This window comes from Mesoplodon bidens (genome assembly GCF_964165515.1).
Source record: "Mesoplodon bidens genome assembly, chromosome: 1".
Lineage (NCBI taxonomy): Eukaryota > Metazoa > Chordata > Mammalia > Artiodactyla > Ziphiidae > Mesoplodon > Mesoplodon bidens.
This window is the reverse complement of record NC_138176.1, coordinates 8235193-8258177: the sequence shown is the minus strand read 5'-3', so window position 1 is coordinate 8258177 and position 22985 is coordinate 8235193. Positions and strand designations below refer to the sequence as shown.

Here is a 22985-nt window from a genome sequence, read left to right as displayed (position 1 = left end):
GAATGTGTATCAAGAAGACAGAGGATAATATGAGAGAAAATATATGAGATGCATAAGATCAACCTAAAAAGATCAACCTATTAAGAATTCTAGGAAAAAAATAAAAGGAAGAAAATATATAAATTATACAAATGATAGAATAACATCCCCAAGCACTGAAGGAACATGCACATCCTCAGGTCAATAGAACACACCAGGTACCAAGAAGAATGAATGAAAAAAGACCCACTCCCGGACACATTCTCCTGAAAACTGGAACTCCAGGAGGAACAAGAAGATTCTAAAAGCTTCCAGACAAGAAAAACAGATTATCCGCAAAGGAATTATAATCACCTTTGACATGTGACCTCTCATCAGCAACACTGGAAACTAGAAGACAAAGAGTGATACCCCAGAATGCTTATTAAAGAAATAAAATTCTAAACGTATAATGCTAACTTTTCTTTTAAAAACTAATAAGTGTAGGGCCAACATAAATCTTTTGAGACATAAAAATACTTAGAAAATTTCCATACCAAATATTCTTTTTTGAAAAACGTTCTCTCAGGATATTCTCCAGCAAGTAAAAAAGTAATCCACAGAATTTTTTAAAATGGGAATTCTAAAACAGAATAGACTTAGCTTTGCATTTGGGGCTCTTCAAAATTCCAATCACGCATGCCAAACTACATAGTAATCAAAAGTTTAGCTTACTGTATTTTATTCCAGCAAAATATCTTTATCTATGGCAAACTCACTTCTCTACCCACCCATATACTGTCTAGATAATATTTCCCAGGTATAAAATCAGCCACCAATTCTTTGCTCAGTGAGAAAGGACTGGCTCTCTCCCTGGAATATAGACTTCCCTGCATCCCCAGGTCTTCAATAGCTTTTTAAAAATAGGTACTTTTTTATTCGGTCATTTCTTAGTATTTCCGCAAGAGAGATAGGCTATTACCATTTTCTACATCCTAATAAATGTGAGACTCAAATCTTATTCATTTTCAATTCCAAACTGTCACATTCATGTACAAAAAGCGGCGCTATCATTGTTCACATGTTGACTTCATTAGGAAAACTATACAAATAGTTAAAATAATGCAAGTTTTATTTCAGTGTCATAAGATTCCTCAAATAGAAAAATCAATTAATTCCAATAATGTTTCCTTTCTTTTTTCATCCAAGTCATGGACTCAGAAGAAAGCTTTTGGAAGTTTTCTTTATTAATTGAGCATCATCTGAGACTATTATGAATACTACTGTGCAATTGACATTAAGCTAAATAGTACTTGCTTTTGCAATGATAATACAAATATAGTTTTTGGTGGAGCACAGTGTCATGGTAAAAAAAAAAAAAATCCTTACTAAATTAAGAAACCTGGGCTTCCCTGGTGGCGCAGTAGTTGAGAGTCCACCTGCCGATGCAGGGGACACGGGTTCATGCCCCAGTCCGGGAAGATCCCACATGCCGCGGAGCGGCTGGGCCCGTGAGCCATGGCCGCTGAGCCTGTGCGTCCGGAGCCTGTGCTCTGCAACAGGAGAGGCCACAACAGTGAGAGGCCTGCGTACGGAAAAAAAAAAAAAAAGAAAAAAAAAAAAGGAAAGAAACCTATGAAGCAGAAATTTACTTGTAATTGTTGATGGTACACATATAATTCATACTGGATCCAAAACAAGCTGGTATTCTACCAATATAAGTAAAAGCTGTAGTTGCCAACATTTTGTGACAACACTGATGAAGTTTAAAAAACAAAAAGAAAAAGAAAAAACATGCTTCAGCATGGCTTAACGTGCTTTGTCTCTGCTACCTGCCATCTATCAGATTTTAGAATAGTTGGAACTTTTGAAGTCAGTCTCAGTACCCTACAACAATATTGAACTTTTCTGTAAATGAATTCTGTAAATTTTGGATGCATGTTGTTCAAAAAAATTAGAAAACCTTGATTATTTAACACTTGGATTTTTAGTTTCTGAAGCTCTGAAAGAATTACATTAGTTGAAAACAAAGCTTGCAAATAAAAAGACATTGGAATTTATCCCTAAAAAGTACGGGGGAAAGGGAACACATTAATTAATAAGAGCTCAATATTGAAATTCTATAAGGGTACTTCAGAATATCTTGACTTGTGAGAAGAATCTTTTGATGGAGCTTCTATTTTTAATTAGAAGAAATTACATTCTGTCCCAGAAGGGCAGGAGATTGAAAAAGCCTACCATCTTGCAGCATCTAAATTTAAGGAAGCATTCAAAAGAATCATAAAGACAATTTGATGAGTTTTGTCTTGTAAAAATATTTGCTGAAGAAAAGTATTCTGGAGAGAGGCAAAAAGACAGTCCCTGGGAGCCGAAGTCGGCCAAGTGCCGGCGGCAGGGGATTGTGGGAAAAGATGGCAGCCGCCATTCACCCCCGAGTTGTCCAGGCCCTGCCAATGTCACGTCGCATGGGGTCACAAGTGATCGTCCCCTACCGGGGTGAGCCATATGACACCATGCACCTTCTCCCTACGGGTGACCTGGGCCAGATTATCTTTCTGGAATGGAAAGGGAGAGACAAGGACTCCATCCTAAGAGCTGTGGAGCACAGCAGCATGGTCATCAATCTCATTGGGCGAGAATGGGAAACCAAAAACTTTGACTTTGAGGATGTTTTTGTAAAGATTCCCCAAGCAATCGCTCAAGGGTCCAAGCAAGTTAGAGTTGAAAATTTTATTCACGTTTCACATCTGAATGCCGATATTAAAAGCCCTTCTAAATATCTGAGAAATAAGGCTGCTGGAGAGAAAGAAGTGAGAGACACATTTCCAGAAGCTACCATCATAAAGCCATCGGAAATCTTTGGAAGACAGGATAGATTCCTCAATCATTTTGCAAGTATTCAATGGTTTAGTGTTGTCCCTCTTATTTCCTTGGGCAAGAAGACAGTGAAACAACCAATATATATTGTGGATGTCACCAAAGGAATTGTTAATGCAGTTAAGGATCCAGATGCCAGAGGGAAAACTTTTGCCTTTGTTGGGCCCAGTTGGTAGGCCCTCTTTGACCTGGTGCAGTACGTCTTTGCCACGGCTCACAGACCCTTCCTGGCATACCCTTTGCCACATTTTGCATATCGATGGCTAGGTCGACTCTTTGAAATGAGTCCGTTTGAGCCCTGGACCACGAGGGATAAAGTGGAGCAAGTTCACATCACAGACATGACCCTCCCTCACCGGCCCGGCTTGGAAGTCCTGGGTATTCAGGCCACGCCCCTGGAGCTCAAGGCCATCGAGGTGCTGTGGCGTCACCGCACGCACCGCTGGCCGTCTTCTGAGATTGAAGATGTGAAGCCAGCCAAGACAGTCACTATTTAGTGGTCCCTGAGCTGCCCTTGGTTTTTGGTGTCACTCAGGTCACTAGCGACCAGGCCACCTTTGGCAGAGAATCCTGTACATAGTGCATAAGAGCCCCTATTAAAACATCTGAGATCAAAAAAAAAAAAAAAAAGACAGTACCTGGTAAAATATTTAGGCGGAAAGATTTTCACATTTTAATGCCAAAAAGTAGCATTGAGAACATCCTTCATTTTTCCCAAGCCCACTAGGTACCCTAACACCTATAGAGAGAATATTTTCCCAATTAAGAATATTATAGTCTACAATAAAGAGTAGATTAAAGGTGTCAATAATTTCAAATTTACTAACCACAAAATATTTCTTTGAAGAACATTTATGGGAAATTTTGTGAAAAAAAAATTAAAGTGATGAGGCCATATCAGGAAAAAAATTGAATACCATTGACATTATGTTAGAGACAGACATGCCTTAAGAAACTGATTAAAGTACACTATTCTGCTTTTTTTGTTGTTTATATTCAGATAATCAATATAAAGAACTGTTTTGGGTTTTAATTTTATTTATTTAGTTATTTATTTTTGGCTGCGTTGGGTCTTTGTTGCTGCAGGCGGGCTTTTCTCTAGTTGCGACGAGAGGGGGCTACTCTTCGTTGCGGTGCGCAGGCTTCTCATTGCGGTGGCTTCTCCTGTTGTGGAGCAAGGGCTCTAGGCGCGTGGGCTTCAGTAGTTGCAGCACGCAGGCTCAGTAGTTGTGGCTCGCGGGCTCTAGAGCACAGGCTCAGTAGTTGTGGCACACAGGCTTAGTTGCTCCGTGGCATGTGGGATCTTCCCAGACCAGGGCTCGAACCCGTGTCCCTTGCATTGGCAAGCAATTCTTAACCACTGCACCACCAGGGAAGCCCTAAAGACCTGTTTTTTAATTTTACTCTATTGTAAATAAATATATGTTACTTTCGTTTTAGAAAAAACTTTATTATTGAAAATAGTTTTTAATAGAACTATTTATAGTACCAACATAATACAAACAATCTGTCAGTCAAGAAATAAATATTTTCAAGACCTAAAAAATTTTATTTTATTTATTTATTTTTTTTGACTGCGTTGGGTCTTCATTGTGTGTGTGGGCTTTCTCTAGTTGCAGCGAGTGGAGGTCTACTCCTTGTTGCGGTGCGCAGGCTTCTCATTGCGGTGGTTTCTCTTGTTGCCGAGCACGGGCTCTAGGCGTGCAGGCTTCAGTAGCTGCAGCACGCGGGCTCAATAGTTGGGGCACACAGGCCCTAGAGCACACGGGCTTCAATAGTTGCGGTGCGTAGGCTCAGTAATTGCAGCGCACAGGCTCTAGGGCATGCGTGCTTCAGTAGTTGTGGCTCGCGGGCTCAGTAGTTGTGGCACATGGGCTTAGCTGCTCCACGGCATGTGGGATCTTCCCCGACCAGGGACCGAACCCGTGTCCCCTGCATTGGCAGGCAGATTCTTAACCATTGTGTCACCAGGGGAGTCCCTTTAATTATTTTAGAATCTCCTTTTCTCCTCAAAAGCCTTGACTTGGTGTCACCCATAAAATATATGGTCACTCTAGCCAAGAAGGATGAGGAGGCATACTAGTTCTCTGTTGCTGTGTAACACATTACCCCAAAGCTTAACCGCATGAAACAGCCAAAGGTTATTGTCTCACAGTAGAGAGAGGATACTGTGTGGCTCAAGAATCTAGATGTGGTTCCACTGGACGCTCTTGGCTCAGGGTCCCTGGTGCCGCAGCGGTAAAGCTGTCAGCCAGGCCTACAGTTAGATCTCAAAGCTTGACCCAGGCTGGGAAATCCGCTTCCAAGCCCACTTGTGTGGCTGTCAGCAGGCTTCAGAAGATATGCTTGCAGGCTTGCGGTGCAGTTGTGGGCCTGTATTAGTCAGCACGGGCTGCTATAACAAGTACCACAGACTGGCAGCTTATAGAACGGTTCTGGAGGCAGGAAGTCTGGGATTGAGGTGCCCGCAGGATTGTTTCTCCTCAGGCCTCTCTCCTTGACTTGTAGTCGGCTGTCTTCTCCCTGGGCCCTCACACAGTCCTCCCTCTGTGTTTTTAGGTCTGCATCCTAATCTCTTCTTATAAGGATACTGGATCAGTCGTATTGGATCAGGGCCCACCCTAAAGGCTTCATTTTAACCTAATTACCTCTTTAAAGACTCTATCTCCAAATACAGTCATGTTCTGAGGTCCTAAGGGTTAGGACGTCAACACATAAATTTTGAAGGAATAGAATTCAGCCCGTGGCAGGGCCTCTCCACCTGAGAGTCCCCACAGCATGGAAGCTTGTGATTCAAGATTGAGAAGAGAGGGGCTTCCCTGGTGGCGCAGTGGTTGGGAATCTGCCTGCCAATGCACGGGACTCGGGTTCGAGTCCTGGTCTGGGAGGATCCCACATGCCGCGGGGCAGCTGGGCCCGTAAGCCACAACCACTGAGCCTGCGCATCTGGAGCCTGTGCTCCGCAACGGGAGAGGCCGCGACAGTGAGAGGCCCGCGCACCGCGATGAAGAGTGGCCCCCGCTCCCCGCAACTGGAGAAAGCCCTCGCACAGAAACGAAGACCCAACACAGCCAAAAATAAATTAATAAAAATTAAAAAAAAAAAACTGAGATTGTACCAAAACATCTGCCTAAGTTCTTCCACTTGTACCATTCCTTCAAATAAAGTAATTCGGCACCCCTTACCCCCGAATTCAAAAAAAAAAAAAAAAAGATTGAGAAGAGAGAGAGAGAAGAGAGACTCAAGACAGCAAGACAGAAGCTGCCGTCTTTTATAATTTGATCTCAGAAGTCACATCCCGTCTTGTCTGCAATATTCTATTGTTAGAAGAGAATCAGTGAGTCCAGAGGGGGACGGGCTCACAAGAGCAGGGTCTCAGGAGGCAGCCGTCTTGGAGGCGGCCTTCCACAATCCGTAAGCTTCTCTCTCCAAATCCACTGGAGGGCCCTAGACTGAGAGCGGAAACACTGGCTTTGGAAAGGCAGTGCATCCTCCCTCATCTCTAGGGAGACGGTAGGAAGGCTAGAAACCACGGCAGCCTCTCTGGCTGCCCAGCATGACTAAAAGATGGAGGCCTGCCGACAACAGGCGTGTCTGCACAGCTCTCTGGGCGGCTCCTCAGCAAATTCTGAGCTGGAAGCCGTGCGGGAGGCTGGTTCAGCTCCAGGCAGTGAGCTCAAGGCTGTTCTCCCTCGATGGCACGTAGTCTTGCGTGTGAAGTCATAACCCAGAGCCTCACCAAGGCCTCCAGCTGTGCAAACCACCTCCACGTGGGGGGTTCCCCCTCTCCGTGGGGTCTCCCCACGCATCTTTCTGTACTCTGGACCCCGACTCAGCCAATGGTCTTCATTTGTTCTCTAGATGAGTCCTCCCTCCACTAGCTCAGCCTCTGGTGTTTGCTTAACCGTTTCAGGACACACACGTCACCCTCATCTCAGACGATGACGGACAAACTGCTTCTCCTTCGTGATGTTCACACAGCAGCCCAGGCTCACAGCAATCCCGCTGCCTCCCAGGTGGAACCGTGTCAAAGTCGCTGTAAAGCGACAGGGTAGGAAACACAGGGCCTGAGATGACTGAGGACTGTCCCCTCACAGACAGGCGGGCTGACAGGTAGGAAACCAAGAGTAAGGTGCTCCGGGCAAAGACGTCACGGATGGGGGTGTGGGAACCCCAAGCAATCCAGGGTGGCCAGCGTTTAGGGCCGTAGAGGAGGGGAAGGTGGGGAGGGAGGTTGGGGGTGCTTTGGATAACAAGGAACAGGGTGCTGAGCGCAGGTCTCCTAGTCTCTCCTGGCAAAGCTCCTGGGAGCAGGACTCAGCGTCCTCTTCATCTCTGCATGCCCCCCTCTCCCGTCACACGCACACACACACACACCCCACATACACACACACCACACACACATGCCAAGCACAGTCACATAGACACAACCCACACACACTCACATGCATACACACACACTCATATACAGTTACAATCTCAAACACATACACACGTGTCCACACACATACACCATCGCCCACAAGCATGGACACACAATACACAAGTCACATATACTTTGCACACACACCCACAATGCACACTCACACATCACTATTCATGCATTCACATGTGCTCTCTCTGACACACACACACACACAGACACACACATACACCCCACGCAGCCCCACCAGCACCCTCCCAGCCCTAGCATGTGGCTGGTGCTCAGTCAGGGTTGACTGCATTGATGAAACATTAAACCAGGGGAAATTGTGTTTGGGGATCCTTTTTTCCAATTATTCTTTCCAGTTGTTTAACATCAGCTCCTAAGGAATTCTCTCTGTGTGTTCAGAGCCTTAAACTCGTGCTTCTCAAAATTAGAGAAAGATCGGACTTCCCTGGTGGTGCAGTGGTAAAGAATCCGCTTGCCAATGCAGGGGACACGGGTTCGAGCCCTGGTCCGGGAAGATCCCACATGCCATGGAGCAACTAAGCCCGTGTGCCACAACTACCGAGCCTGCGCTCTAGTGCCGGCAAGCCACAACTACTGAGCCTGCGTGCTACTGAAGCCCACGTGCCTAGAAGCCCGTGCTCCACAACAACAGAAGCCACCAACCGCAATGAGAAGCCCCCACTTCACAACGAAGAGTAGCTGCCGCTCGCCGCAACTAGAGAAAGCCCACGTGCAGCAACCAAGACCCAACGCAACCAAAAAAATAATTAATTTGTTTAAAAAAATTAGAGAAAGATCATTTCTCTTTCCTGCAATTGCATCTGAACTGACCATGCTTTAGGAGATTTTTTTCATGAAATATGACTCTTTAAATCAGGCCATGTCTAAGCCTTATACTTTACTTAAGCAGTTGGGTGACGGGGAAATATAAAAGATTCTCTCCAAGCAAAGCACTTCTCCACGTTTAGGGGGGATCCTTTTTTTTTTTTTTTTTTTTTTGCGGTACGCGGGCCTCTCACTGTAGTGGCCTCTCCCATTGCAGAGCACAGGCTCTGGACGCGCAGGCTCAGTGGCCATGGCCCATGGCTCACGGGCCCAGCCGCTCCGCGGCATGTGGGATCTTCCCAGACCGGGGCACGAACCCATATCCCCTGCATCGGCAGGCGGACTCTCAACCACTGCGCCACCACGGAAGCCCTAGGGGGGATCCTTTTAAGGAAAGGGGAAAGTATTGGGAAAACAGTCCATGGTTCAACATCCACCACTTTACGGACTGCAGCTTCCAACCACCACCCCAAAGGGAGCCCTGGGAATGGCACACCCCAGGGGGGAAAGCATGGCTGAATTTGCTCAACTATGTTTTCTAAAGAATAACCCCCAAACATGCATTATTTTGTAATAAGTCGAAGGTTATTTTTTCAAGGAGGAAAGAGACAATCCTGTTGACACAATAGATGCAAAGAGCTTAGCACCATGCCTGGCAAGAAGAAAGGGCTCCGTAAATGGTTGTTGTTTTGTTTTGTTTTGTTTTCTGGGAGGGAGCCTGCTTTCTGAGTAATCGACATCCTTGATAATTTGATGCCCCTCCCTGGACCCCCTCAGAACACTGCTCTGAGACCAGCTCTGTAGGCAGAAGGCTCCAGTCTCAAGAGCGCCCGACGAACCCCACTGAAGAGGGAGGCTTTCCACTTACCCCATTCTTAAACCACCACTTCAAGACATGATGAATCCCCAGGAAAATGGGCCATTTCAGAAATACACAATTCTGGCTTAATATCCGCCTCAATTGCCTGGTGTGTCCCCTTTACGACAAGATCCCTCCAAGCCTGCTATCCCCTATTAGAGTGTTACTCTTTATTTGATTTCCAAATTATTCTTCATGTGTCACCTCTTACCTTGAGCCATTTTCTCCCCCCAGTGAAATCTTGGCACCCAAAGCAGTTCTCAGAACTAAATTAATTATAAAAGCATATTAATATCATCTGTATAGCAATGAAATTAATTTATTCAATAGATCCAAGAGGAAGTCATCAATTATGCCCGGTGACTGTAGCATTTTGTGTGACAGCATTTACAATTCTTACAAATTTTAATATTTCATCCAGCAAGAGTTGCCATAAATATCATGTGCTGTGCAGCCTTGATTTATGAATTAAGTGGACCCTTTAGATGCCACTAGTGTTCAAATACTACACATTTTATTCTTATCAAGTGTGTGTTCTTTGTGGGGGGAGCGTTTTATCCTTCTATGAAAAATAAGGATCTCCATTGTCTTAGGGATGACCTCTCCCCTCAACAGCGTCTACCCTGGGACATATACACATTTCTTAGATGTGCTTCTAACCATCCAGGTTAAATTTCCCAAGACATGTTATAAACTCAATACAATGGAACTTTAGCTGCACCCTCATGTCAAGATCTGAATATACCTAAGGGTTACTCAGTCTCAGAATGAGTAAGGATTCAAAGAAGCACAGTGTGGTCTTCACGTGCGCTTCTCAAAGCCCTTTTGAGGAGATCCAGCTCACTATCCAGAGCAATTCTTATCCAACTCCTCCTTCCACCGCATTCTTCTAAGTCACCCACAAGACCCACAGCCAGCCAGAAATCCTCTCTCACTGTTCCCTAAAAGTCCCCAAGAAAAGATAGTTGACACATATCTGACAAATAAATTGTATCCCAGCGATATAAGAAATGCCCACAGGGGGAATTCCCTGGCAGTCCAGTGGTTAGGACTCCGAGCTTTCACTGCCTAGGGCCTGGGTTCAATCCCTGGTCGGGGAACTAAGATCCCATAAGCCATGCGGTGTGGCCAAAAAAATAAAATAATAAAAATAAATAAATGCCCACAAAGGAGGAGGCCCAAATGGCCACTAGGCAGGCGAGAAGGGGCCCAGCTTTAGGAGTCCTCAGGGATGTGCACCTTAAAACCAGCGAAATTAAAACCAAACACACCCACTAGACTGACTACTGTGAAAAAGACAGAAAATGCCAAGTATTGGCGAGGATGCAGAGCAACTGGAACGTTCACACGCTGCTGGCTGGAGTGTAAATTGGTACCGTTTGGAACGCCTCTTGGCAGTATACACCAAGCTGAGCATATGCATTCCCTATGACCCAGAAATTCCGCTCCTAGGTAAATACCCAAAGGAAATGAGTCCATATGTTCACCGAAAGTCAGGTACTAGAATATTCGTAGCAGCTCTATTCATAAGAGCCCCAAACGGAAAACTACAAAATGTCCGTTAACGGGAGAATGGAATAAGGTTGTCCAATAAAATACAGGACACCCAGTAAAATTTGAATTTCAGATAAATGACAAATAATATTTTAGCAGAAGTATGTCCTACACAGTAATATTACCCAAAATGCTCTACTGCTGTGCCTGGATGATGTCACAGACATATTGATGAACAAAAGCCTAAGAGAATCCAAACTGGGTATTTCTATTTATACGGTATCCAACAACAGGCAAACTCACCCCTGCTATTAGAAGTCAGGATCGTGGGGGGATCGGTAGCTCCTGGATGAGGACACAAGAGACATTTGGGGAGCCTGAATGTTCTGTTTCTTGATCTGAAACACAAGAAACAGATGTGTCCACTCTGTGATGATTCATCAAACTGTACACTGTGAGACATGCTCATATCACATTGTATAGTCAACATACTTTATAAGTACGTTTCTTATCCACTTCTTATTCAGGCAGAGATTATAAAAGTTTGTTGCAAGTATCCAGATCAAGATTTGTGTTTCAGAAATGATCGGTGTTCACAATACCTGCAGGGGAAAAAAAACCAAACTCAAATATGAGCATTCTTTACAATTAAAAGAATATTTTTATCATTTTTTAATTTGTTTTGGCTCTGTCACAAATTAAAGTGCTTCGAATGCTGTAAAAAAAAAAAAAAAAAGCTCACAGCAAAAAGTATTTGTTGTTGATCCAAGGTTCAAATTTAACAGAGTGTTCTGTCTTTTATCTGACAGCCTTATTCCATCCTCCTGCTAATGGACAGTGTGGTCATCAACACATATCATACATGTATTTTATATGTCAATAAAAGTTATTTTAAAAACTTCACAGAACACTGTGATCAGTATAGATCCTCCCATTTTTTTCCCCTAAGAATGGAGGAGGGAAATGTCAGTGGGCAAAGTTGGAATTTTTAGTGGGCTGGGAGGGGGTCAGAGTAGAAAACAGGACTGCAAATACTCACGTGGTAATAATTTTTGTAACACAGAACATAAATCTTTTAAAGACCAGAGACACAACCCCTATTTCCACCCTGTTAGGATTTAAATTCAAGTTGCCTACTAGGTACCTTCAAACTTCATCTGTTTTTGTAGAAGGAGGACGGGTGGTGATCAGTCAAGCACATTATTTGTGTCCCTACCCACCTCCCCCAACAATAACAGACTGCTGGCCTCTAAACAGTCATTAAGGAAATGGTGAGGACCCCCAACAAAGTTGAGAGGGACATTGAGAAGCACAGCTCCTTGTTAGATGTACCCATTCAAGTGGAGACAAAACACAAAGCTGAGAGAGAGGAGTGAAAAGTCGACTGAGACACTAGATCCAGTCCCAAAAGACAGCCCAGGAAAGGCAGTAGAGGGCAGTGGTTAGACTCAGCTCCAACGTTCCTGACCACAGGCCCTTGAGCACATCACCAACCATCTGAGCCTTGGTTTTTTCAACTGAAAAAGGGGGATAATGATAGTATCTACCTCACTGGGTTGTCTTAAGAATTGGGTGAGGTGATGGGTGGCAGATTATATTATCCTAAAGTGACCACAATGCGTTTCCTCCTCCATATGCTCCTCTAAAGCTTGCCACTCCCCAATCAAGGTGGAGTCTAATTCCCTTCTCTTGAATCTGGGGGAAGCAGAGAGCTTGTGACTGGCCTGTGACCAATAGAAGGTAGCAGAAGTGATGCTGAGTAAATTCTGAGGCAAGGTCATACAGAGCAGTTCCCTTCCCCTTTGTTAGCTGGTATACTCCCCCTTGGAACCCTGGGCCTCCATTAAAGCCCAGCTACCTGGAAGCCACCATGCTGTGGGGAAGCTCAGGCCATGTGGGGAGGCCACACGTGGCTGCTCCAATGGACAGCCCCTGCTGAGATGCCAGCTAACAGATGATATCAACTACCAGAAGTGAGTGAAGACACCTCCAGATGATTCCAGCCCCCATCTTTTAATACTCCAGATCATTAGCCCTTGAGTCTTCCCAGTTGAGGCCCCAGATATCAGAGAGAAGAGACCTGTCATTCCTGCCATGCCCTGTCCAAATCCCTAACTCACATCCATAAGCAAGATAAAATGATTGTTTTAAGCACTTAAGTTTGAGGCGGTTTGTCATAAGCAATAGCAACTAAAACATAATGTCTTGTATCGGTTAGCTCTTGCTGCATAACAAAACCCTCCAAATTCAGTGGTTTAAAACAACACACATGGGGCTTCCCTGGTGGCACAGTGGTTAAGAATCCGCCTGCCAATGCAGGGGACACGGGTTCAAGCCCTGGTCCAGGAAGATCCCACATGCCGCGGAGCAACAAAGCCCGTGTGCCACAGCTACCAAGCCTGCACTCTAGAGCCCACGAGCCACAACTACTGAAGCCTGCATGCCTAGAGCCCGTGCTCTGCAACAAGTCACCGCAATGAGAAGCCCACACACCGCAACGAAGAGTAGCCCCCGCTCACCGCAACTAGAGAAAGCCCGCACGCAGCAATGAAGACCCAATGCAGCCAAAAATAAATAAAATAAATAAACTATTTTTAAATTAAAAAATACACCCACATTTATTTAGCTCACAATTCTGTGGGTCAGTGGGCAGTTCTGGTGCTTTGGGCAGTATCAGCCAACCTCTCCTGGGCTCACTCATGTGTCTGTGCTCAGATTGTGGTCGGCTGGTGGCTGATGATCTAAAATGCCTCACCTACATGTCTGGCAGTTGGCTGAATGTCAACCAGGCAACAGATGTAACTGAGCCATAGGACTCATCATCCAGGAGGCTGGCCTATGCTTCTTCACAAGGAGGCAGGGTTCCAGGAGCAGCAAGAGAGGACCAGCCCACTGTGTAGGCTCCTCAAGTTTCTACCTGCAGCACATTTGCAGATGTTACATTGGCCAAAGCAAGTTCATGGCCAAGTCTAGAGTAAGAATGAAAGGCTCCCCACTAAAATCTGGAACAAGACAAGGATGCCCACTCTCACCACTTCTCTTCAACACAGTATTGGAAGTCCTAGCCTCAGCAATCAGACAAGAAAAAGAAATAAAAGGTATCCAAACTGGAAGGGAAGAGGTAAAATTGTCACTATATGCAGATGACAGGATACTACGTATAGAAAACCCTAAGGACTTCACACAAAAGCTACTAGATCTAATAAGTGAATTCAGCAAAGTAGTAGGATACAAGATTAACATTCAGAAATCAGTTGCATCCTTTACACTAACAATGAAATATCAGAAAGGGAATGTAAAAACAATGCCTTTTAAAATCACACCAAAAAAAAAATTTTTTTTAATACCTAGGAATAAACCTGACCAAGGAAGTGAAAGACTTATACACTGAGAATTATAAAATGTTAATAAAGGAAATAAAAGAAGATTCAAAGAAATGGAAAGATATCCCATGCTCTTGGACTGGAAGAATTAATATTGTTAAAATGGCAACACTACCCAATCAATCTACAGATTTAATGCAATCCTTATCAAATTACTCATGGCATTTTTCACAGAACTAGAACAAATAATTCAAAAATTTACATGGAACCATAAAAGACCCAGAAGGGCTAGAGCAAGCCTGAGAAAAAACAAACAAAGCAGGAGGCATAAATCTCCCAGACTTCAGACAATACCACAAAGCTACAGAAATAAAAACAGTGGTGTGTCTCCTTCCTGACTGTCCTCTGTGGTTTGTCTGTGAGAAATGCTGAGAGCAATATGTCTTCAGGAAATGCCAAAATTGGGCACCGTGCCCCCCAGTTCAAAGCAACTGCTGTAATGCCAGATGGTCAGTTCAAAGATATCAGCCTATCTGACTACAAAGGAAAATATGTTGTGTTCTTCTTTTACCCTCTTGACTTCACCTTTGTGTGCCCCACAGAGATCACTGCTTTCAGTGATAGGGCGAAGAATTTAAGAAACTCAACTTCCAAGTGATTGGTGCTTCTGTGGATTCTCACTTCTGTCACCTGGCATGGATCAACACACCCAAGAAACAAGGAGGACTGGGACCCATGAAAATTCCCTTGATGTCTGACCCCAAGCGCACCATTGCTCCAAACTATGGGGTCTTTTTTTTTTTAAATAAATTTATTTATTTATTTGTGTATGGCTGTGTTGAGTCTTCATTGCTGTGCGCGGGCTTTCTCTAGTTGCAGTGAGTGGGGGCTACTCTTCGTTGTGGTACACGGCTTCTCATTGTCGTGGCTTCTCTTGTTGCAGAGCACGGGCTCTAGGCGTGCAGGCGTCAGCAGTTGTGGCACATGGCCTCAGTAGTTGTGGCTTGTGGGCTCTAGAGCTCAGGCTCAGTAGTTGTGGCACACGGGCTTAGTTGCTCTGCGGCATGTGGGATCTTCCCGGGCCAGGGCTCGAACCCGTGTCCCTTGCTTTGGCAGGCAGATTCTTAACCACTGCACCACCAGGGAAGCCTAGACTATGGGGTCTTAAAGGCTGATGAAGGCATCTCATTTAGGGGCCTTTTTATTATTGATGATAAACGTATCCTTCGACAGATCACCATAAATGACTTTCCTGTTGGCCGTTCTGTGGATGAGACCCTGAGACTAGTTCAGGCCTTCCAGTTTACTGACAAACATGGGGAAGTGTGCCCAGCTGGCTGGAAGCCTGGTAGTGATACCATCAAGCCTCATGTCCAGAAGAGCCAAGACTATTTCTCTAAGCAGAAGTGAGCACTGGGCCATTTTAGGGCCAGGCTGCAGTAGGTGGCCATGAGAGCAAAACCTCTTTTGTACTATTGTCATGCTTAAGACACAAGACCTTGCACTCAGCCAAGATGTGGTATGGGACTGGACAGGCCTTTCCTGCAGGGGTTGGGGAAGCCAGCCTTTCTTCCTCTGGAGGGAATGGCCTGAGCTGTATTATGGGGCAAGCAAACTGATGTGTATAGTAGTAGGGTATCACTTTTGGTCTTTTGTAGTTCTATTAAACTTGAGCTGAGACCCTAAAAAGAAAAATCAAAACATTGCGGTATTGGTACAAAAATAGGCATACGGATCAATGGAACAGAACGGAGAGCCCAGAAATAAACTCACACACCTACAGTCAATTAATCTTCAACAAAGGAGGCAAGAATATTAAATGGAAAAAAGTCTCTTTACAAGTGGTGCTGGGAAAGTTGGACAGCTGCACGTAAATCAGTGAAGTTAGAACATACCCTCACACCATGCACAAGAATAAACTCAAAATGGCCTAAAGACTTAAACAGAAGACATAAAACTCCTAGAAGAGAGCATAGGCAAAACATTCTGTGACATAAATCGTACCAATGTTTTCTTATGTCAGTCTCCCAAGGCAATAGAAATAAAAACAAAAATAAACAAATGGGACCTAATCAAACTTACAAGCTTTTTCACAGCAAAGGAAACCATTTAAAAAAAAAGAAAAGACAACCTAGGGACTGGGAGAAAATATTTGCGAATGACATGACAGACAAGGGCTTCATCTCCAAAATATACAAACAGCTCCTACGACTCAACAACAAAAACACAAACAACCCAGTCGAAAAATGGGCAGAAGACCTAAATAGACATTTCTCCAAAGAAGACATACAGAGGCCAGTAGGCACAGGAAAAGATGCTCAACATCACTAATTATTAGAGAAATGCAAATCAAAACTATGAGGTACCACGTCCCACCAGTCAGAATGGCCATCATTAAAAAGTCTACAAATAACAAACGCTGGAGAGGGTGTGGAGAAAAGGGAACACTGTTGGTGGGAATGTTAAGTTGGTGCAGCCACTATGGAAAACAGTATGGAGGTTCCTCAGAAAACTAAAAATAGAATTACCATATGATCCAGCAATCTCACTCCTGGGAATATACCCAGACAAAATTGTAATTCCAAAAGATACATGCACCCTTATGTTCATAGCAGCACTGTTCACAATAGCCAAAACATAGAAACAACCTAAATGTCCATCGACAGATAAATGGATAAAGAAGATGTGATACATATACACAATGGAATACTACTCAGCCATAAAAAAGTATGAAATAATGCCATTTGCAGCAACATGGATGAAACTACAGATTATCATACTAAGTGAAGTAAGTCAGAAAGAGAAAGACAAATACCATGTGATATCACTTACATGTGGCATCTAAAATATGACACAAATGAACTTATCTACAAAACAGAAACAGACTCATAGATGTAGAGAACAGACTTGTGGTTGCCAAGGGGGAGGGGAGGAGGGAGAGGGATGGACTGGGAGTTTGGGGTTGGTCGATGCAAACTAGTATATACAGGATGGATAAACAACACGGTCCTAATGTAGAGCACAGGGAACTATACTCAATATCCTGTGATAAACCATAATGGAAAAGAATACAAAAAAGAATGTCTGTATGTGTATAACTGAGTCACTTTGCTGTACAGCAGAGAGTGGCGCAACTTTGTAAATCAACTATACATCAATAAAAAAACAAAAATAAAATAATGCAGTAACTTAAAAAAAAAAAAGGTGGGGGGGGTTCCCTGGTGGCGCAGTGGTTGAGAGTCCGCCTGCCGATGCAGGGGACGCAGGTTCATGCCCCGGTCTGGGAAGATCCCACATGCCGCGGAGCGGCTGGGCCCGTGAGCCATGGCCGCTGAGCCTACGTGTCCGGAGCCTGTGCTCCGCAATGGGAGAGGCCACAGCAGTAAGAGGCCCACGTACTGCAAAAAAAAAAAAAAAAAAAAAAAAAGAGAGAGCTCCCAAAGTAACATGGCAAGGAGGTGTGAATCTGGGGAGGGAAAGAACCACGGCCATGTTTGCAGTCTGCCACGTTCTGACACAGAGACAGCCTCTAGCACGGGTTGGCTGTCCATGTGACATAAAAGACACAGAGTTTGTGCTGCTCTGCACTCCCCGGACGTAAGCTCAACGCACCTAGAACACAGGGTGTCTGAGAGCGGTGGCTGGGGATGAGGTGGGAGAGACAGGCAAGGAGCTAGGTTCAAAAGGCATTCACGGGCTTCCCTGGTGGCGCAGTGGTTGAGAGTCCGCCTGCCGATGCAGGGGACACGGGTTCGTGCCCCGGTCCGGGAAGATCCCACATGCCGCAGAGCGGCTGGGCCCGTGGGCCATGGCCGCTGAGCCTGCGCGTCCGGAGCCTGTGCTCCACAACGGGAGAGGCCACAGCAGTGAGAGGCTTGCGTACCGCAAAAAAAAAAAAAAAAGGCATTCACCCCTGACTCCTCAGGGGCAGACACAGCAGCAGAAGGGCAAGAGTTTGGGAGTCAGACACGCCCAGGTTTAATTCCAGCTCTGCCACGAGCCCCTGGGAGGCCCCTTGCTAACCACTAAGGTCCCCATCTTTCATAAGGGATAAAAGCATCTACCTCTTAGTGCTGCAGGGAGGATGAGATGAGGCCAGGTGCCTGGCACGGAGCATCACGGTGCCACCGGAAGAGTTGCAGCTTGGCTGTCATCAGGCCCCAGGAAGCTGGCTGAGGTCCCTTCGTGCCCACTGCGTGACAGCGGCTGGAAAGACAGAGCCAGCTGAAAGAGCTCCCCAGCCAAAGCCTTCTCAGAGGCTTGTTCCCCAAACTCCCCGTGATTATGCTACAAAAGACTGGTACAGCTGCTCACCAAGAAATAATTGGTGCCATGCTTGTCTGAGGGTCAACCTGTGCAAATTGCAATCATTCAGATTCCCGCACCTGCCAGCCCAGCAGGTCCATAAAGCTGTGCTTACGTATGCATTTCTCAAAGGCTCGTGCTGGGCGGTGCTGCTGGTGTGACTAGACGTTCCGCAGGGAGCCAGAACCCGGGCGTGGGCCCAGCTTGCAGGTTAGACATCCAAGGAGGAATGATGCACTTTCCAGGGGCTGTAGCCCAGACTGGGCGCAGGAGGAAGATTGCCCTGCCGCAGAACGCTCCCAGAAACCAGGCTGGGCATGCCAAGGGGTACACATCACACACAAACACACACTCACCTATCAAACCCCTAACCCAATGGCATGCCACCGTGTCACTCATGCAAAGGTGCCATCTACTCTGGCGTTGCTGCCCTAACCATGGCCAGGCCAGTTGATTCACCCTCCCAGACAAAGAGAGAGGGAGAGGTGAAGGCGTTCCTGGCAGAAAGAGTGCCATGGGAAGACACATGGAGTTGCACATGGGCCTGGGACACCACAAAGGTGCAACATTCCATGAATAAAGTGGGAACGTTAAAATTCGTCTTGTAGACATTAAGGGGTCAAGGGAACTTTTTAAGCATCAGTGTGATGACCAGGCAGGCAGATGGGTTTCAGGACCATCCTCCTGGAGATGGTGGAGGAAGGAGAGGCTGGACACAGGTGACCAGTTCAGATTTCCATAGCCCAGGGGAGAGCTGCTGGGGGGAAGGAGAGGATGGAACAGACTCAGGGAGCGTTTCCGGGGTGGCATCAGCAGGCCACGTGACCGAGTGGACGTGGGCATGGGGAGGATGGAGGGTTGGGTTGACTTCATGTTCGGGCAGATGGGGGCCGTTGCCCCAGCCAGAGGGCACAGGGGAGGAAGGGGTCTGGGAAGAAGCCGGTCTCAGTCTGAAATGGTTCTTTCAGTCTGAGAGGCTTGTCCATCACCTCTCCTGCCCTGTGCTTGCTGGGAGGGCAGGCAGACTCCCATCTCTATAGCTGAGGCTGTGGGGAATGGCCAGCGTCCCCACGGGAATGCTGGAAAGGAAGTCCCCATGGTTACTGATGAACAAGGAGGCCCCGGGTGACAGGGTCAGGGGACCACGATGGAGCCCTGCCAGGGGCACATCTGATGCTGAGGGTTCGCTGTGCCAGAGGAGCCCCTCCATCCACTAAAGATGCCTGTCTCCCCTGGCTTTTGACCCTCCAGGCCTAAGCCCCTGGCACAGCAGACACCTCCAAGTCCTGCCATGTCCCTCCCGCTGTGACCCAAGCCGGTCTCAGGCCCTGATCTCCAGGCCACGCACACACTTCCACACCCCATCCCCACAGGTGAGCATGACGCAGAGCTGTGAGAGAGGTTATTTTTGAAACCCATTTGCGAGGTAGATTTCTCATAAATGCCACAGAGCAAAGCAAATCCTATAGATTTATTTTCAAGGCAACGCAAGAACCATATAAGTTCTCTGAGTACGTGTGTTCACGGCATCACTTTGCTTTACCTCACGGTCCTGCACATTCAGACTGCAGTCGCCCCGACCCAAACCATCATCAGCTCCAGGAAGCATCCGCCAGGTACGCATGGGACAGAAGACATGGGGGTGGGGCTGTCACAGGCATTCTGGGGGGCCCTCTAGTACCCCTGGCAGTGACAGGCTCCAGACCCTTCAAACAGAAGGTCAGAGTCTGGGGGGCTGATTCTCAGCACTTGGACTCAGACCATGGGAAGGGCCACTGTCCACCTTGGGGTCAACAAACTGGGACTGTCTCACCCAACAGCCCGCTGTTCCTTCCCTGGGCTCCCCATCTCCACGAAAGGTGCCTCCCCCCACATCCAGGGTGCAGCCTGCCAGAAGGGAGGGAGGCTTCCCCGCACCACTGTTCCCCTCCACCACTGCCCCTCTTTGTCTCAGGTTCTGGGATTCCACCCTCCTGAACTTCTCCCCTCCATCCCCCACCTTCCTCCTCGTCTCTCACATCTAGCATCTGCTCCAGGCATCCCTGCATGGCTGACCGGAGGGGCCTGCCTGAAGCACAGTGTATCTGTCATGCTCTCCCTCATTAGCCTTCTGTGGCTCCCACTGCCTACAAAGCCAAGCCCACACTCTTCAGTCTTGCCCGGCCTGGCCCCACCACTCACGCCCCCAGGTCCTCGGACACTTCGCATGGACTTCGGCTCTCAGGTCTTTGCTCAGAGTGGGGTCCCTTCCCAAGTGGCCTGTCTTCTCCTTTACCACCTCTGAAATGTCCTCGTCCTGGACACGTCCTCCCTGAATTCGTCTCTGATCCCGAGGAGTCCTCCCTGCCTCTGGCTCCCCCATGTCCTTGCCTGTGCTCTGAAGGTGCTCACCCACCTTGTGTTACAGCCTTTGTGTTTGCCACCTCCTCCTATCCTGTGAACTCCAGAGGGAAGGGAGGCCTTTGGTCTTTATCTCTGAAGCCCCCTTGATTAGTTGAGGCAATGCTAGCTGCTATCACAGATAAGCCCAGAATCTTGGTGACCTAACAGAGGAACAATTAACGTCTCACTCACTCACATCCAATGTCGATGTTCCTGGCCCGGTGGCCTTCCACAGGCTCCTTCAGGGACCTGGGCTCCATCCATCCTTAGAGTCCTCTCTCTAGAGATAGCACATCCGGTTTGAGGGGTTTGTTCTTACTGTGGTGAAAATACACAGAATAAAATGTACCCTCGTAACCATTTTCAAGTGCACAGTCCAGTGCGGGTAACTGTATGCACACTGTTGCACCGTAGTTCTCTAGAACTTCTTCATCATGCAGCGCTAACAGCACCCAGCAAAAGACTCCCTTCCCCGCCCCCAGCACACCCACTTGTTAACCCCGTCAGCTACTGACATGTGTCACTTCCACTCACATTCTGTTAGCACGAGCTCACTACGTGGCCACACCCTGGGGGGCTGCAGCCAGGGGGTGGGGAGCAGCTTCCCACAACGGGGCTGCCCTGCGGGAAGGGAGCCCAGCCTTGCACACAGGTGAGGCCGAGACGGGTGCGTGCTGTACTGAGCGTACACAGAGGGTGGAGGAAAGAGAGGCTTCGGGGAGGGAAGGAGGGTGACGGTTCCTGCTAACATCTCTGGGCGCCTACTGCATGTAAAGTGCAGAGCTGGGTGTGGTCACACACATGAGAGCCACACGGTGCCAGGCAAAGAGCCAGACAGAGTCGGTCCAGATTCCTGGTCTCTGGGCTCGGGGAGCTAATGAACTCGATGATGGCATGAGGTGAGATGTGATGGGCCCGGCACACAGGAGGCACTGTTATTGTTTACCTTACACAATCCTGCAATGGGGAAACCCAGTCTCAAGTCACCTGGGCCACTTGTCCAGTTAATAAGCGGAGGGGCCAGATCTGCACTCACACCAAGACTGCATCCAGCTCCCCAGGGCGTCCCTGAGATGCCCTCTGACCTCCCAGCTCCGGCCTAAAGAAGATCAGAGAGCGGTGCCCCGCTCACACCTCATGACCTCCCTCCCCTGACCTCTTGCTGGTAAAGCCCTGTGGTATCTGCCAGATGACGCCAACTCCCTCTACATCCTTTTAGAGGAGCTCCGCCTAACAGTTCTCAATACAAATACTGCAGAGCCTGGGCTGAGATCTGCTCCTTGTGTCCTTGCCCAGCCTCCTTTCACCCAGCCCTGCCTGCCAAGCGAGTCCACTGCTGACTCCATCCAACATTTATTGCCAGTGGCCCCTCCACGTGTACAGCCTCCCAGCGCCCAACCTGCAGAGGCAGCCCTGTCACCTCCCGTCAAATCCTCCCTCCTCGGGCTGGTGCAGCAGACAGGCTCACGGAGGAGCATTCAGAGGCGCCACAGCAAAAGAAAGCAAATCTGAGCTCATGTTGCCAAAGGCCAGCCACACGCCTGGCCGCGGAGGTGCCCTGGGGAGAGGCATGGGCTGCACGGCTGACGGGAACAGGACCCTCTGAGCTGACCCAGCATGAAGCCCAGCATCACCAAGTCCCCGTCCTTCCTGCTGGCAGCTACCTAAATGCTGTAGACGGTCAGACAGACATTGACACCTCCTCCCCCTGCCTGGCACGCTGCAGGCCTTAAGCTTCAGAGAGATGCGGAAGAGGGCAAAAATGTAAACACCGCTCCTTCCTGCTTGGAAAAGGACCTGCGTTCGTGAGAACCTTCTTACCTCCCAGGCACAAGGCCGCTCATCACGGAGAAATGTTCATTTGTAGTCAGTTGCTGATACTCCCGGAGCTCGCTTTCAGGTGTTGGGGGGCCGCGTGCGTTCGAGAAGGCACCTGCCCACCACTCTGCTTCCCGGGCCACGTCTGCGTTGTTTGATCCTCAGCCAGCGAGGCTGCGAGGCTGGCAGGAGCCGCGGGCAGGACGCCTGCCACCCTCGCACCCCCTTCCGGGCCGTGCAGCTTGTGACTGTTTGATGCATCGCCCTCTTTCATCTGCACCGAGGTGCTCAGCCGAGTGAGGGGCAGGTGGAATCACTGGCGCCCCAGCCGAGTGTCAGGAGGGAAATAAACCCCGTTGCTCTTCTTCTGCAGCCAAGTCGCTGGCAGGCGGGGCCAGCCACTGAGAGGCCCCTGCCCCAGCCGGCACCCACGTGCATGCCCGGCTGGAATCTCCCCTCTCCCTCTGCCATCCTGGAATTAAGGCAGGACAGCTGTCATGTCTGGGTTCTCAAATGTATAATCCCAGAAACCTGCCTTCATCCTTCCAGCTGCCTTCCTCCTTCTAAACGTGCCGTGTTTGTTCCAGGCTCTGCAAGACCGGGCCCTGTCCAGAGGCTGCTGATGCTCGGGCCGAGGCGGCCTCCAGGACACACCAGGGATTTCAGTCCCAGAGTCAGGGCCCCCTTGGTTCCGTGCTTCTGATGCCCCAAG

At 47.8% G+C, this 22985-nt stretch overlaps 1 long non-coding RNA gene and 2 pseudogenes across 3 annotated transcripts in view; 2 read left to right on the top strand and 1 right to left on the bottom strand.

The window, feature by feature from the left end:
- Positions 1-22985, bottom strand: part of LOC308619703 — an 86622-nt gene that overhangs the window by 8849 nt on the left and 54788 nt on the right. Inside the window, exons 4-6 of the long non-coding RNA XR_014016218.1 lie at positions 17833-17974; positions 10938-11047; positions 10749-10843 (exon numbers count right to left, since the gene is read on the bottom strand). This is a non-coding gene — a long non-coding RNA (uncharacterized lncRNA). The remainder of the gene's footprint in view (positions 1-10748; positions 10844-10937; positions 11048-17832; positions 17975-22985) is intronic.
- LOC308619956 (NADH dehydrogenase [ubiquinone] 1 alpha subcomplex subunit 9, mitochondrial-like) lies at positions 2370-3379 on the top strand (annotated as a pseudogene). Its single transcript has one exon. The product of its transcript is annotated as an NADH dehydrogenase [ubiquinone] 1 alpha subcomplex subunit 9, mitochondrial-like (transcript).
- Positions 14164-15431, top strand: LOC308621152 (peroxiredoxin-1-like; annotated as a pseudogene). Its single transcript has 2 exons — positions 14164-14557; positions 14930-15431. The product of its transcript is annotated as a peroxiredoxin-1-like (transcript).